General features: G+C 37.8%; 1 long non-coding RNA gene across 1 annotated transcript in view; it reads left to right on the top strand.

The window, feature by feature from the left end:
• Positions 1-17,390, top strand: part of LOC115900275 — a 55,153-nt gene extending 37,763 nt beyond the window's left edge. Inside the window, exons 2-5 of the long non-coding RNA XR_004059926.1 lie at positions 12,129-12,241; positions 12,914-12,961; positions 15,303-15,380; positions 17,230-17,390. This is a non-coding gene — a long non-coding RNA (uncharacterized LOC115900275). The remainder of the gene's footprint in view (positions 1-12,128; positions 12,242-12,913; positions 12,962-15,302; positions 15,381-17,229) is intronic.
• The last annotated feature ends 403 nt before the right edge of the window (positions 17,391-17,793 follow it).

Raw genomic sequence — 17,793 nt, 5'->3', positions numbered from 1 at the left:
TATTTTCTCTGGGACTTTTAACTGTGTGAAATCAAATAAATTTCTTTATCATAACAATCTATTTAAATTTGGTTTTAAGTCACTTACCTCTGAAAGTGAATTCATTAAAAGGGCTGTCTTTGATGAACTCTCCTACAGACAGAGCCTGAGTCAAAGGTTTGGGTGCACATAGCTAATTTAAGGTAAAATTTAACAGGATGATGCGAGTGGAGAAAGAAATTCAGAGCAGGAGAAAAGCCAGTAAAGGAGGTGTTAGGGTAAGGAATCGCAGTAGGAGTGCTACAGTAGGCAGAGCAGGAATGATTAACATTTTTCATTTCAATGTGTTTTAGAGAGGTTAAATAAATATCTTCAAATCCAAAGACTATAGGCAGTGGTTATGTCACAACAGTGCTAAAACCTGAGATTTATTGAACATTCACTGTAAGAGGATTATGAGAAGTTCTTATCATGCACTATCTCATTTAATCTTTAAAATAATCTCTAGAGATAGTTATTATGATGCTTAATTTATTTAAAAAATGAAATTCTGGGTAGAGAAAATTGTGTCATTTGCTCAAAGCCACATGTCAAGCATGTCAGTTATATCCCAAATTCAGGTCATTCGGACCCCAACACTCCATGCAACACTGCCTTCTACCCAGCCACAATAGGTAAGCCAGCAGGGGAAGTAGCAGTCACCAACATAAGGAAACACTACCATTATTGAAAGAAACACATCTCTAAATTCCCTAGGTGAATTTATAAACTTATTTAATTTGAAAACAAAGATGTCCTACTTTCTCAAAGATTCAATTTTATCTTTCAGTAAGATGAAAGGCTTCAACCACAGTATTCTAAGAGCCCTAATAATTCTTAGATTATATAATGGTCTGATACAAGCTTTTCAAATGCGAATATAAGTGAGTTTTAAAACATTGTCCATATGTAAGTACATCTGAGAATACATTTTATTTAATAAGTAAAATTGCAATGTGTATTTGGGTATTTTCAAGACTTGAGGGTAAACAAGGGCTGTGTGTGGAACAATCAGATATAAACACAGATTAATACCATTCAGTCTTTCAAGGACATTTATTGAGTATCCTCTTTAGGTCCGGTACTATGCAGCCATTGAAATACCAGTCCCTGGGAGCAAATAAAAACAAAAAGACACCTAAGAGTCATTGGCAACGAATTTCATGCCACCAAATGAAGTTTCTTTTCTTAAGTAGGATGAAGGTAGTGCAGGCCAAGAACAGAAAAGATAAAACAAATAATCTAATTCTAATTTGCACTTCAGTTTTTGCCAAATTATAAAACTGGTTAGAGACTTATTTAGGATATAAAAATTTGTGTGAAAACCTCTGAGCATGTGCACACACACACACACACACAGAGGCATCTATAATATGGCAGCATCTCAATATGGTTCTCTCTAAGGAGGCAGCATTCGCTGGTAGAAAGAACAATGATTTGGGAATTAGGGAGATTTGGAAATAAACCTTCCCTCAACCATTTTCTAGCTGGGTAATATCACTTTACCTCTCTGAGTGTTTCTGTCTTTTGAATGACTTGTTTTAACTACAAATTTTTCAGCTAGGTTAATGTATACATAAGTTCCTGACCTAGGTACTCAAACAGATTAATAATAAGAAGAAGAAATAGCTACTATTCATTGAGGTATTTTTAAAATCATTTAAAGTATGGGCTTTGAGAAACTGTTTCCTTGAAAAATAAAATCCCCACAGCCTAAATCACAAAGGAAATTAACATTTTTAAATGTCACAAATGATTGTACATAATTAATGACCACTGGCAAGATTTAAAAAAGAAAATCTAATGTGAGTGAGTGATTCTCCCTGGGATCCAAAAATTAATTTTAAAAATATTGGTACTCAAGCTAAATTAACTTAAGTATAGAGACCATTTTTCTATTTTAGCATCTTTTTTTCCTTTGCTTTAATCAAATAAACATATAAAAATAAAGGACTTAGAAAGCATATTTTTCCGAGTTATCAAACAGAGCCATTACAGTTTTAAATTGCTGAGCACAAAGGCTGAAGCTTACATTTTGGAAAACCACAGATACTAAAGCAAAGTTTCGATATGTCTATATCATTTACCTTAGCTGGTGTTAGTTCTTATTATCAGAATTCAAACAGTTGTATAAAAGTGTGTCCAACAAATTGACATGATATGAATTATCTATTTTTTCCTTTTAATGTTGATGGTAAACTCCATTTACAGGTATGTGATTTGTCTCTCTGTAACTCTTCCTGTGTTATTTTGTAAAAATTTTGTTGCATTGTTAATGCTTGTATTAAACTTAACTTGTTAATGTATTTATATGTTTTCTCCTCAATAAGATCATAATATTATTGGTAAAATATTCTGTGTCATGCTGTTCCCCTTTGTAGCCTCTGAGGTCAGGTAGCACATATTCTTTGCGTACAGCAGGAGCCCAGTGTATAACATATTTAGTGCTGGGCTGAAATTTCACTCATCTCTATATTCATATTCATCTCTTTATGCTGATTGTTTCTGCTTTATAACTCCTGTTCCTCCATTTGACTTCTCTATCATAGTCTCTGTTTTATCAAATTCCCTCCTCATTTTAAATCAAATCAAATCCTTCTGTTTACTTTCCACTTACATTACCGCCTGCAAGTGTCTATCAGGTATACTTATACCTAGATTATTTATGCTGGGGCTGTAATACTTTTCACAATACCATATGCATCAAAGATGCTTCCCAAAGCAAAACTCCCATTTTATTGTATCTAGTCAATTTTGCAAGCCCATAACTCCTCCCAGTTGTCATTTTCACAATAATACAAGGGAGGACATTGTTTGTATGAAAATTTTACAAAATGCCTCTCTCTGTCTAGCCCAATTTTTAGTTAATCAGATTTTTATTTTATTTTATTTTGCTAGTTCCAGGTAATCATTACCCACTTCACATTCTTCTGTATTTGAAATTTCTACAGGCTCCACCTCCTTTCATTCAAATTCGTTTCATTTTATATATGAGCTTCCCCTCATGGACATTTTAATCAGCTGCTCCATGTACCAAGAAAATGCTTTGAAACATAAGCAGACTGCCTCTCTAGTAGAATCATTAGTAGAATGTAGAATTTGTTGCCGATTTATCTCTACCCAAGTAAAAGGCAGAGATGTGGATTGCAACAAATCTGTTACCTTACTCTAACCTGTCATAGTGGCAACCAGTTACAGTATTATTTGCTTTTCTTTTATATACATAAAGGGGTTGGTGATGGGCGAGAAGATCTCTAATATTCTTATTTGTAGGCACTACCCAGTTTGTACTTAGCAATTGCATGATATAGAAAATATATCATTTTCTCTACTGAAAACCTCTTTATTTTATAATTATTCAATGGTAAGGAAAGAGGCTTTATAAAATTCTGACTGAAAATCTAGAATGTAGAGCTATGGAACTATTTTTGGAGGATGCTTTCTCTGATTTTTAAGAGTTCAATTTCAAAGGAAGTGTATCAAGCAAAGGGCATATCTCTTTCCTGAGACAGCTTCTAAGAAAGGCAGTGAAAGCTGATAGGGAAGACTTGTTCCTAGGATCTAGCCGCCAGAAACTTATCTTTGTGCATCTACTGGCCAATGAATAGGACATCTCCCAGGGCCAAGATTGAACTTAAAAAAGGACTGGACATCTGTTGTCATGTTGCTAACAGATTCCATGTACACTTGGTTGAGAAGGAAATCAAGACTGTCTTTAATATTAACTATCTTTGAATTTTAAAACATTGGGTCCGGGCACAGTGGCTCACGCCTGTAATCCCAGAACTTTGGGAGGCCGTGGCAGGTGGATCACAGGTCAGGAGATCAAGACCATCCTGACCAACATGGTGAAACGTTGTCTCTATTAAAAATACAAAAATTAGCCAGGTATGGTAGTGGGCACCTGTACTGACAGCTACTCTGGAGGCTGAGGCAGGAAAATTGCTGGAACCCGGGAGGTGGAGTTTGCAGTGAGCTGAGGTCACGCCACTGGACTCCAGCCAGGGCGACATAGCAACACTCCATCTCAAAACAAAAACAAAAACAAAAACAAAAATGAAAGCTGTTCTCTAGAAATATGAATATCCAGATGTGATTATTAGAATAGCCCATTTAAAATTATTTTTGTCCAAAAAACCCGGGGACATATGGTCACTGCAATCACAGCACACCAGTTCTCTCTGTAAACTCCATCCTCTGGGCTGTGCATGTGTACTTCCTAAGAAGAAATACTGAATAGAGGTGCCTCAAGACTAATCAGATTTAGTAGGGACAATCTGCTTTCCTGCTCATACTGAGAAGAAAATCAGACCTAAATTGACTGATCCAGAATTAAGGACTTTACAAATTTACAATATAAACAGTGACATCTTGTTAGGGATCTATGTGATACATTTAACCATACTAGTTTTCCAAACAGCATTTGTGAATTCACTTTGTTTTTTGGGAAGGCTGTTAACAATGAAGGTTGGTTGAGGAAGATTTCTATTTTTATGTATCTTTATTAAAAAGGCTTGAATTTAGACATATCCAGAGAGTGCCACCTTGTGGGTAAAAGGCAGTAAAGTCAGATGGAGAAAAACATATCACGTGTACATTTTCACTATTTCTAACTGATTGTTGTCTTTATATTTAACTAAGCCTGACAACCCAAATATTTCTTCAGTCATACAGAGAGAAAATTATATAAGAAGAAGTGATACAAATTAACCTAAAGATTACAGAGAAATATTTTTCTGTTTCAATATTATTACACAAGAAAAATATATTGGTGCAAAAATATATGTATATATACTGTCATATATGTGTCTGTGTATGTGTGTGTGTATGCTTTTGCTGGTGGTGTTCATAAAATATACCAATACAAAAAAATCAGCAAACCGTCTTGAAGATACAAATATTAAATCTAGCTTCATATTTTTATTTTTTGGCTCATCCTCAATTCTACGCAATTATTAATTCTCAGGTGCATGGACTAAAAATCTCAGCATAAAATTGATTTCTTGATATTGAAGAAAAACATGGTTATGGACAAAATATGGTACTGCAGCATTGCATTGATGGCAACCTCTTATTCCATACTCCATGTTAACATTATGCAGCTTTAATGTGGAAATGGAACACATCTCATTTCTGAGGATACCTGGTTTGAGCCAGGTTTTTATCCTCTGCAAATCATGTATTGTCATTGATTCTAGAATGACAAGCCAAAAAGAGATCAAAGAAATAATTTCAAATAAATATCACCATTGATGTTTATGTCTATAGTTGTTTAAAATTTGTCTCATTTGAAGAGCTAAAGTTCAATTCCTTGACTGCGTTGAATTGTTCAGAAGAAAGAAGATTTGGATACAAGGACCTTTTAGTAATTATTATAAAAAAATCAATTTCTTCGTGGTTTACCAACTATTTTTGAATCTTGATGAAAGAGATAGTGAATATGCCAGCTGAACTCTACTTCTAACTTCAGATGAAACTAACTGTTCATATATAAAGCTGATTTGTCCCCCAAAACTTTTGGTTTAGTTCTTTATTTTCAAAATGTCTATGTTCATGTCCTTTCCTGCCTCATACCCTGACTCTGAGCCATTGCACATCCATGTCTCCATCTGTCCCAGACAAGTCTCGGAGGCATATGTCACAAGGGAAAAAGAGCAGGTGGTTTGGTTAGGAAACACCTTCCAGTTCTCTTGCTATTCCTCTTTTGTTTCTTTCCATCTCGTCCATGAAGCCATTCTTGACTTTGTCTTCCTCTCCAATCTCCCTCCACTTAAGTCTCCTGTAAATCTTCACCACACAATTAAACCCTTAATTATATAATGTGATATGTGTCCTCAAATTGTTTTACAAGTGTTAGTCTTGTTTTTGCACTATATTGTGAGCAGCTTGGGAACAGAAACTGTATATTTTATTTCTTCTAAATCCTGCACAGCATTCATGAGAGTGCAGTTCTCCATAAATATTTTAAAATAAAATTAATTTGGAGGATGACAGGGCCTTGGCCTTGTCCTGTTTAATATTTGGGGAAATGACTTAGAGGGCCTAAAAGAAATGCTTTTCGAATTTGCAGCTATCCTGAGGTTGGGAGTGAGAACTCAGGCCCTAGTGGGAAAGACAGATATACATTCATTTAGATTACCATGCATTATCAAATATTAGACTAAATACTCTCAGAAATTTTAAATGGAACTTCCTGGAGGAGTCAATAGATACTGAGAAGCAGGCTTTGAGCAAGTGAGAGGGTATTCTGGACAAAGATGGCATGCACAAAACAACAGACTAGAGGATGAAGTGGAACTGCTTGAAGAATGATGTGCTCATAGAGGCAGAAATGCATGTGGGTAGGTGAGATTTGTAATCCATTATTGCACGAGTTATAAATTAAGTACAGGTTGTAAAGAACATTATGTACCTTGCAAAATGGCTGTGATTTAGATACATGAATTTTGTATATTTCAGTATTCCTCTCCTTTCTATTCCCAATGTTGCAACTCTAAAGTTTCTCTTTCTATCTTTAAGGAAATAATATAATAACCCCCTAAATAGTCTCCCCATGCCTAGATTCTTTCTAAATAAATCAGGCTTCCACACAGTTGAGTAATATCATACCTTTACATGAAAACCACTTGTAATTTTCCAGTTTCCACCAAACTGAAAAGAACCTCCCTGTAACAAACTAACCTTGGCAATAAGACCTTGACTTAAGTACCCTGCATTCTGTATATTATTCCTTATGACACAGTAAGATGTAAATTATCTTGCTCCCAGAGATATACCCATCTTGGAAATTATCCATACTTTCCAGTTACTCATGCTTTGCATTTGCTTCAAGTACCCCATTATCTGCCTACCAAATTCTATCTTTTTCAGGTCCCATCATGAGGGACAAATCCTTCATCAGTCATCCTCGGAAACCCACTAAACCATATGATTTCGATCTCCTCTGAATCTCTCAAGTCTTTGCTTATACTATAAGAACCTGAAACATCTTCTGTCCTATAACTATATAATAGTTATTTGTGTTCTTGTCACCACATAATCACCATATCTATCTCACCTTGTTCTCTCCTTGACAAAAAAAAAAAAAAAAAAAAAAAAAAAAAAAATTTAAAAAAAGATGTGGAATATAGCAATCTTTGCAGACCCCAAAGCAGTAGGCATTAAGAAGACCTTGCTTATACCAATTTTTAGCACTGTTTGCTCTTTGGTGACCTGCTGACACTAAGAATGTATTACAGAATCTGACACTCTATGTCCTCTACAGAGCCCACAATCTAGAGGGAGAGAGCTTATTAGGTACATACGTAAAAAAATAAGGTGGAAAAATGAATTGGGGAATATAATGGAATTCCTAAGTATGAATTCAGTATGGAAGTGTCAAGATTCCAGCATTCAAATTGAAATAACATCGTCAGGTGCAGACTTTGAATCTTATCTCAGATGTATGGTAAGTGGACTAAAGTAACTTCCTCGGCAATCACATGTAGAAAAATAAATTTCATGAAAAGGGATGAGGGCATCCTAGACTTCCAGGGATGGTGGGTCCAGTGACATTCCTTACCAGGATCCATAGGCTGGATAAACGGACTGCTGAGGCCCTCTTTAAGAGCAGAGCAGTTATGGATTGTTTTTATGTCTATAAAGAAACATATATTTCTTATAGAATATTTGGAAAGTAGAATTTTGAATACTTGCCTTTTAAACAAATTTATAAGCATATTATTTGAGATTATATTACATCATGTTTGAATCCTGACTTTTTTTCCCCACCAAACAACAGATTTGAAAGCTTTCTCCTATGTCATTATAGAGTCTTTAAAAAGAACAGATGCCAGTGCTACACTATATCTTTGTATCATAATTTATTTAAATAGTTGAGTGGGACCACTTTTAAATACATCTAGGTTTGCATCAAAGGGTATACAATTAGCTATGTATTTTAAATTGGATTAAGTAGTGGACAACAGCTGTTGGGGAAAACTACTACTACCACAACTACTTAGTTCCATCATCTGTTGACCTCAAGTTATTTTAATGTTATTTCTGCCTAATGTTCCTCCCCTTGTATTCTGGAACATCACCAAACACAACACAGAATTGGGACCTAGGTTGATAGAATGTGTCCTCTTCTGTAGTGAGACAACTTCATTAATTAATTTACTTTCAAAGACGAATAACTCAAAGCAGAGATTTCCCTGAAAAGAGATAATACCTCCTTTCAGTACAAAGGGCCAGCTGCTTTATCAAGGTAGACTTCAGATAGGAAAGCAAAGGAGCAATTCCCAAGGAAGTCACCGGGAAAGTGTCCATTTGTTCTTAAAGGCATCGACCCCTCTGCTCTGAGCTTTTCTTCTCCAGAAGGAAGCACAGAAAAGGGGCATGGAGTGGGCTCTGAGTCATGCAGGACTGGGGTCTACTTCATGAGCAGATTCTTTCATCTCTATCTAGATCTTATTTTAAAAATGAAACTGCTATTAATTTTAAATAATTAATGTGGGGTTTGAAAATAAGTAATAACAGCGAAAACAATAACAAATCATCCTTAAAATTGATGAGGAAACAATATTCTTGCACAAAGACTGCAAGAGGCAGGTATGTTCTGTAGAATGAAATGCAAGTTCTATCTACATGTGGATACTAAGGGAGCCTATTTTTAGATGGAAGGGGGTCAATGAAAGACCGTGTCTACTGATAGACACAACCTCAAACCTACCTTAATCATGGATTTTATGATTCCTTTAAAGTTCTAAGATACAATCTCATATATGTCAGATAAAGATATATAAACTTAGGTGTAGAGGTATATAGAGATATAAGGACATATACACATGCATAAAAAATTTAGTACTTAGCCATGAACCCAAAAAAGTGCTAAGTACTTTATGTACATTATGCTATTTAATTTAGTAACTCAAAAAATCTATTATATCCCTCATTCTTTAATAAAGAAAATGAGTCTCAGATTTGCCATTGATCTTACACCGAGCCTTTTAAACCGGAAGACCACATTCTCACCATACTACCAGCGCTGCAGCTGCTACTTTTTTTTTTTTTTTTTTTTTTTTTTTTGAGACCGAGCCTCGCACTGTCGCCCAGGCTGGAGTGCAGGGCCGTGATCTCACTCACTTTCTGCAACCCCCACATTCCAGGTTCAAGTGATTCTCCTTGCCTCAGCCTCCCGAGTAGCTGGGATTACAGGCACTTGCTACCGCACCCAGCAGCTGCTATTTTTAATAGCACTGATATAATATTTCTCCCATGCCACTTTATTATCGTTCATTACATGATTAGTATCTATTTATTGAGTGTTTGAACTACATGCTAAGCTAAGCAATTGATATATGTTATCTCCTTTAAACTCTGTGGTACCCTGTGATTAACGTCTAGAGGATAAGTAGAGATCTTGATTATTGTTGTTTACTTGATTGTTTTTATTTTCTTCAGGAAATTCCTGTTCCCTATTCTTTTGGGGCTGCCAATGAAACAGACTTGCTCTCCTAGATATAGGGACAGACGGGAGAACAAATTAGCACAACCAGATTCTCTGTCCCAAAAATATGAATCTTAATAAAATACAAAGGAATGGCCAGGTATGGTGGCTCACGCCTGTAACCCCAGCACTTTGGGAGGCTGAGGCAGGCGGATCACTTGTGGTCAGGAGTTCAAGACCAGCCTGACCAACATGGTGGAACCCCATCTCTATTAAAAATACAAAAATTAGCCAGGCATGGTGGTGCACACCTGCGATCCCAGTTACTCGAGAGAGTGAGGTCGGAGAATCGCTTGAACCCTGGGGGCAGAGGTTGCAGTGAGCTTAGATCGTGCCACTGTACTCTAGCCTGGGTGAGACAGAGAGACTCTGTCTCAAAGAAATAAAATAAAATAAAATACAAAGGGAGATGGAACACAGTTGAAGCCCAGCTATCTGTTCAGAAACACCGGTTTTGCTGTGGTTTTTGCTCTTCCCAACAATGCTCCATTGCTCAATTCTTCCTTTGATGCTGTGAACTACAGTAAATTCTTTTTCAGTGTAACCTAAAAAAGTTGTTTTTCAAACATCAGTCACTTTGATTCCTCTTGCTTGCATTCCAATTACTACCCTCTGACTCACAGATAAGGCTACTGAAGTTCAGAGACAAAACGTGATAGCAATGTTTGGAGAGGACAACTGCAGAAACTCATCCAACTGGCAAGTAAAATTTAAATGCATTTCAGGCTGACCCCCAAGCCTGTATTGTGTTGTGCAGGTTTGCCTCTTAACAGTGCTTCTAGTTCTTCTCATGGAATCTAAGCCATTCCCAAAGTGAGGGAAGACTTGACGGCACTATAAAGATACCCCTCCCCCTTTTTTATTAGAAGCAGGAGTGCTATTCCTAATCTTCAAAACTTGGTCAGGCAGTCACAGCTGCTCTCATCCACAGTGTTGAAACAGAGGTTGACAGACCACCTGTGGGGCCAGATACAAACTTGGATCCTGAAAATCAAGTGTTCTGAGCCAAGGTGGCCAGGGCAGGTGGGGAAACTAGCGGGCTCAGGGCATGGCTATTTACGAGCTGGTATGGAAATATTTCTGCTGTGTTTTTAATAAACAAAAAGACCAGACATAGCCAATCTAGTACACATGGTCTGAGTATCAGACCTGAATGGAAGGTGATCTTTGAAGGGATATTTGTGAAGAGAATCATAGTAAAACACATCGGCATGAAAAACAGCAACATTGGCTCCACCTGTGGCTTCCAGTGTCTATAGGCGGATCTGAAGATTTCTTTACCTTGCCCCCCAATACTGTCGTGGGCACAGATAAGAGGCAACCTGGTGGGTGTTCTGAACATATTTTCACTCTTCTTTCTACACCTAGACTGGAATGGTATGAAATATTTGTAATTATTTGAGGAAAAATGTGAAAGCCATCTACATAGTGAAACAAATGAGGGAAAAAGTTGAGAAAAAAAGAAAGAAAATGTTCCAGAGATTGGTAGTGACTAATTGGAAAACATAACCAACCTACTGGTGGGCATGTCTGTGCTCCCACTGGCCTGCAGTCAAGGTCTCTGCTGTCCAAGAGGTGGGGAATGAGGAAAGCCATTTCCTCCAGACAGAATAGATGCAAGGGAGCCTCCTTTAAGACTTCTGCCTCTTAGGCCGAACTTGTAGAAAGGAAGAGGCTGTTGAAAGTGTGCAGAAGCTCAAATTATCCACCCCAGAGGCAATTTCCCTCCTGAGGCTTTGTCTGAAGAAACAGTGCTTTCTGTCCTATTTGAGATCATATTTCTGTAGGAATACACATACCCTTTATGCTACACTGATCTCTGGCAAAATAAATTGTCTCTATATGTTTACATTTATGTATATATTTTTAAATACAAAGTGCTGTCCAATGTCCACATAGAAGGCTTGTGTTGCACAGGCTGAAACTCCCGTGTTTCATTAGGCCTATTTAAAATACACAGTTATTGCATGAAACAGAGAAAGCAGACTTAAGCCCTGTTTCCTTTCCTCATTCATTTCTCTCTTGGAAATAACAAATAGCTTGTTCCTTCGTGCGGTTCTGCATGAATTCCCACTATTCTATGTGATTTTCCTACATAAAACTGTTAACTGGAGTCAGAAACTAAAGCAGATGAATTGGACCTGAGGGGACAGCATACAATGTGTTGTGCTCCCAGACAACTTCATTACTTTAATTACCTAAAAAGTATAAATAGTTTGGCAGAGTACGAATCTCATTTCTCAGCCTAAACGATAATAGTTAGCTGGGAGAGATTGTCCCAAATCCTGCCGCTTATAGATTGCCCTATTTTTTTTTTCCTGAAAGCAGATCCATTGACCTTTATGTGTATGCAGTCTTTGCCCTTGGAAGTGGCTGAGGGACTGACTTTTGAACACACAGGGAGTTGAGACTGGATATTTACTAAAGGCCTATTATGTGCCATTCTTCGATTCAATGAATAATTATGATGTAGCTCCATACCATGCACTGTTCTGGGCACAAGTAATACAAGAGTGAAAGGTGGTTGAGGTTCTTGCTCTCATGAAGTTTTTATTCTAACTAAAGTAGGAGGAGCAGGAGAAAATAATCAGAAACAAATACACAGATACACTATTTCTAGATGTCAAAAAGAGGAAAAGGTGAAGATCAGGAGACAGAACGTTCCAAGGATATAAAAGCTAATGTAAAAATGCCCTAAAGTGGACATCATCTTGGCATGTTGAAGGCTGAAAAGTAAGTCTGGGCTGAATAGATGGGGCTGGCATCACATCTGATAGTTTAGCTCTGCCACTTAGTTTTCATTTTCTACTTAAAAGAGTTACGCTCATTTCTCATCTTACGTTTCCACATCATTATATGTGGCTTACAATGCTTCCATTACAAGGTTTTCTAAGGATAAATTACAGAACGTACACTGACCACTTAGTGCTTGGCAAATATTAAAATGAAAATATTAGTTGTCACTGATATTGTTATTAATTTGTAACATCTTCCCTGTCTTCCACAGTATACCATACTCCAAACTGTATCATTATTCTACCTATTATTATTATTAGCAGTATTAGTATTATTTTGTAGAGAGGGGTTCTTGCTTTCTTTCCCAGGGTTGTCTTTAACTCCTGGTCTCAACTGAACCTCCGACCTCAGCCTTCCAAAGTGCTGGGATTACAGGCTTGAGCCATCAGGCCCAGCCTAAAATGATTCATTATTCTATAAATGTGATGTTTCATTTTTCAGAAATGCCACCCCTCATCCTTAACTCCATGCACTGAAACATTCATCACCACCCTCACCGTCTTTTCTATCAGCCCGTTCAAAAGTTCCATCTTTCTGGATGGCTCTTGAATGACTCTGTCTTCACATTTGACCATACGTTAATTGATTCAATATATGCCTGTATTACAGATCCAAGCTAAGTCCGTGTTGTCTTCACCAGTGTTCAGATACACCTAGGTAGGTATTTTGTAGGGTTGGGACTCCTGAGGTCTATTTACATGGGGCTATATCAAGAAAGTGAAACCCATTCCAGGTAGCCAACTAGTAAGGTTTTAAAATAGAAAACTAACCACAAACATGTGGGAGGAGCTGAAATACTAAAGAGTTGATAAAAAGGTAACCCCCAAATTAGCAAAAGCAGAAAGTTTCTATCACCCTTAGGCTATAGGAATAAGGGAGGGAATGGAATTTTCGGAGTCCAGAGACTGGTTACCTTGGTAGGGTAGAAATGGTAGGAGGTGAGGTCAAGGGGAGATGTCCAACAAGAACAGGAACCATAGGAGACACGCAGTCCTCTCTAAGAACACTGCCAAAAACAGAGAAAATGGCAACTAATCCAAGTTTTTCTTTTCTCCCTCTGTTCAAGCTCTTGTGAGTGTTCACTGTTGGCCAGACCTAGCTAGAAGCCAGAAGGAGAGGGAGTCCTGGGAAATAGTGTTTGCAGGTGTCAATGCCCTGTGATTTGAAGCCAAGCAGGGGAAAGGCAGGAAATGCACCTGAGCACAGACAAATGAAACAGATGGCATAGGAACAGATGCCAGGACTGCCATAACACACAATGAACATCCCCACCTGAAAGCTCTGCTGTGATATTTGTGCAGCACACACAGGCAACTTGGGAATGATCAGACACCTAGGAAACAATTTGACTTTGAGTAAGAGTCAGATATTCATATTTTCCTGAGAAAGGGGACACTGTGTGATAAGCACACATTGCCAGTCACTTAACTTCTCCCTCCACCCTGAGCTCAAGGACAGTCTACAAACCACACCCGAAAGAGCTGCGTAACTAATACATTCAACTATAAGGAGTCCCAAGCTGAATTGCCTTGAGTTCTGGGCAACAGAGATGATACAAAGGTATAGCCAAAAGATCTCCCACATTAGCAGAAATTAGACTGACTTTTGTCATAATAAGCTCAAATGACTCTTGTAGTAACAGGCCTTAATGCTCTCCATAGTTACCTTGATGCACCAGAATTTGACTGCTAGACACCCCAGTCCAGGTATCAGCAGACAGCAACAACAACAACAACGCAGCAAGAAGTCTTGTTGGGGCCCTGCTATAAAGCCCACATCATGATGCCTGGACCTAAACATTGGCTCACCACACTGAACTGGATCAAGAAGGAATTAAAAGATAGCAATATTAACATTGCTGATGTGATTGTCCGTGAGCCCATAATACATATCATTTATTGTTATATAAATATGTGCTTTCTATAATTCTCTCCTTCATCACATCTGAGACATTGTGGATTCTAAATCACATCCCAATTTCAAAGATGCTGAAATAGAAAAAAATGCACTTCAGAGCCAATGAAATATACGATACACATAACTATAGACATATTTATAATACATAACAATGGATCACTTATTTTACATCAGGCACTGGACCAAATATTCTTATTCTCATTAATCTTTATAACAAATATGTGGAGGAAGTACTTTGTTTATCTTCATTTTACAAATGGTGAAACTGTGATTAGGAAACTTGTCTATGGTCACAAAACTATTAAGCTGTGTAGTCTGGATTCAAATCGCAAGCTCATGCTCACATCCATTTTTTTTACACTGCTTCTATGTGAATCACTTCTTGAGAGCTTTCAAAAAAGTGGTATCTTAGGAAAGATACTAAAAAGAGGATATAGAATATATCTGACAATGGTAAGTAGGAGACAGGAGAATTTAGGCTTTTTGTTTTGTTACTGTGAATCAATAAGTACATCCATTGCACACATACACACACACACGCACACACAAAAACACACATCTCACACATACATACACAGTGGCGTGACCTAAAGAAAGCTGGATTACATGTAGGTGCTTAATCATAATGATATCTGGGTTTTGTGGGTGGACCAGGACTACGTATGTCTTATCACTATATACCCCATCGCATCTGTTTCAGTGATTTTCATGTGAATACTCAACACATGTTTTCTTAGTGAGTGAATAAATTAATACATTAAGCATTATGTGTATACAGGTTATATGGGTACAATGATGCCAGGTAAAGAGGGTCTAAGAGACTGTTCCTAGCTTGATTAGGGCTTAGCTAATCAATGTCATCTAGGTATAAGCAGAAAAAGATGTCAATTGAAAAGTTAGATCTCTTTTAATTATACTGGGGAAATTGCAAAAAAGGGGCTGTCTCATAAATGTTTCACTAGCTAAAATGATAAAATATTGATTCAGAACTCACAATTAATCCTCATATGTAGACGAGGCTTTTAATAATTCAGAGATGTCTTTCCATGGTCTTGTTTGTTCCGTACCCATGGCTGGGTAGAAGCTGCTTTCTGAAAAGATGGAGACCTTTTTTACCCAACAGCATCAGCTCAGATTCCTGTGATTATAGCACGGCATGGTAAATATTAACTAACTCCTAAGTGCTTGGCCTCATTCCCCAATCACTTTCTAAAGTAGAAACACAGGTCATTCTCCTTCCATGCATGCCTACTTGAAATCTGTTTTCTTTTAGATGTTCAATTGGATACTTTCCTCTTTTGACTTCCAATTAACTCTGACACTCTTTGAGTTATAAAACACACTACAGTTTTGAGAATGTAAATACAAAAATTACATGCAGACCGTTTCTCAAAGGGTTGCATACAGGGTGACTAGAGACTTGAAGTCCTGGCTCTGTCATCAACTTGCTTTGAGAAAGCATGGCACCATACCAGGCATCAGTTTTCTTATTTGGAAAATGTTGGTCCCCTCAAGCCCTCTTTTGACTTAACTAACTCTCTTGAGCCGAAGTACTACTATTCTATGAGTACAGGTACTTTTGGTTCAGATAAATCCTGTAGAGTACACTTAGTAAGAGGGGCAATTTTTTTTTTTTTTTTAATTGAGATGGAATCTTGCTCTGTTGCCCAGGCTGGAGTGCAGTGGTGCGATCTCAGCTTACTGCAACCTCTGCCTCCCGGGTTAAAGTGATTCTCCTTCCTCAGCCTCCTGAGTAGCTGGGACTACAGGCACGTGCCACCATGCCCAGCTAATTTTTTTTATTTTTAGTAGAGAGAAGGTTTCACCATGTTAGCCAGGCTCGTCTCAATCTCCTGATCTTGTGATCCACCCGCCTCAGCCTCCCAAAGGGCTGGGATTACAGGCATGAACCACTGCACCCAGCCAAGGGGGGCAACATCTTAGTCAAAAAAAGAATTTCTTGTTTTAGTAGAAAAGATGCCAGATGTGAGGCTCTTCTATTCCTGATGGTTTAAGGGTTTCTATGACGTTGTTTTTGGTCCATCTCCAAGGTAAACAAATTCCCATTTAAACCATGTGCTCGGGGCCGGGCGCGGTGGCTCAAGCCTGTAATCCCAGCACTTTGGGAGGCCGAGACGGGCGGATCACGAGGGCAGGAGATCGAGACCATCCTGGCTAATACGGTGAAACCCTGTCTCTACTTAAAAATACAAAAAACTAGCCGGGCGACGAGGCGGGCGCCTGTAGTCCCAGCTACTCGGGAGGCTGAGGCAGGAGAATGGCGTAAACCCGGGAGGCGGAGCTTGCAGTGAGCTGAGATCCCGCCACTGCACTCCAGCCTGGGTGGCAGAGCAAGACTCCATCTCAAAAAAAAAAAAAAACAAAAAAAACAAAAAAAAACATGTGCTCTGATGTTGTAATCCAGATGTTATTTTTTCTTTTGTTTCTATATTCTGAAAATCTTAGCTAGCAGACATATCTTGGACCCACAGGGGAAGAACACATATTATAATATCATTTTTATGTTTACAATTCATATCGAAGTAGGGTAATTGCAGAGATACAGTGTTGGAGAGAAGAAGAGGTATACATTTCAAGTAAGGTCTCTATATACAGGAGTACAAAAATGTGTATTTTTGATCAAACAGATGGAATCCTCTGGCTCTGTTTCCTAATTTTCTCTAAACTTCTGCAGTTTCTTATTTTCCCTAAAAATATAATTTGTTCCTATTCTTTGGTTTTTGTTTTCTACTTTGAAAACAAACTTTCAATTCCAAGTGACAAGACAAAGTCACCAGGTGAAGACACTTAAATTTGAGACACTTTAGCTATAAAGAAGTTGAGAAGCAAGTTGAGGTTCAACTATTTAATTGCCATATATTCTTTATTATCTTCTAGAAGTCTGCATTCTTACTTTCTCTTATGGCTTGACCTACTACATTCACCAATGAGTCTGATATTTTTTTGCTTTCTTTTCTTATATAAATATAAAATCTATCTTGCTATAGATTGCTTCTTCATCCCTTCTGCCATGTGAGGACACAGTGAGAAGATGGACAACTATGAACCAGGAAGCGGGCCCTCACCAGACACTAAGTCTTCCAGGGCCTTGATCTTGAACTTTCTGGCCTCCAGAAATGTAAAAAAAATACATGTATGTTGTTTATAATCACCTAGTTTGCAATATTCTGTTATAGCAGCCCAAATAGACTAAGACACTAGGTTTTTAACTGGTGATCTCATATTCTTTTTCTCATTCATCTCTTTATAAATTGTGGTCTATTGGAGATAATATTCTGTAATATATTGATCATGTTCCTCATTGTATCTCTCCTTGCAAAAGTAATATGAGATAAACTTGCTAAAAAGTATATAACTCGACATTCTCATAAATCCTATCCAACTCCTCCCCATGTGGGAACCTCCCCGTCCCAACCATACACACACACACACACACACACACACACACACACACACACAAAGAACACTCGGTAACATCTTAACAGGAATGTTAGTATTCTAAGAATACAGTTGGAGGAAGTCACATTGACCATGGTCAGAACACTATGAAT

Source organism: Rhinopithecus roxellana, chromosome 11 (genome assembly GCF_007565055.1).
Source record: "Rhinopithecus roxellana isolate Shanxi Qingling chromosome 11, ASM756505v1, whole genome shotgun sequence".
NCBI classification, from domain to species: Eukaryota; Metazoa; Chordata; class Mammalia; order Primates; family Cercopithecidae; genus Rhinopithecus; species Rhinopithecus roxellana.
This window is presented reverse-complemented; position numbering and strand designations above follow the sequence as displayed.